This window comes from Opisthorchis viverrini, assembly GCF_000715545.1.
Source record: "Opisthorchis viverrini unplaced genomic scaffold opera_v5_80, whole genome shotgun sequence".
NCBI lineage: Eukaryota > Metazoa > Platyhelminthes > Trematoda > Opisthorchiida > Opisthorchiidae > Opisthorchis > Opisthorchis viverrini.
The window spans coordinates 714,682-714,953 of NW_008751735.1; positions in this window are offsets into that span (position 1 = coordinate 714,682).

Here is a 272-nt window from a genome sequence, read left to right on the forward strand (position 1 = left end):
ATATATATATATATATATATATATATATATATATATATATGAGAAATCCGGGTGATTAGCGACCACCACTTTCCCAGTTTTTGTCTTTGGTTCCTTTGGGTGTGAAATAGCGGGATGGAAATCAGACCAACTTTCTACAATTCCTCTCTAAAAATGGTGATGAAGCATGCTTCTTGCGGTTTCTTTGAGGCTATTTTACCTATCCTCACCTGATTGATGAGCCTAATTCACCATGCACCCCATTGTAATCTACCGGTGGTTAGAATATGGTA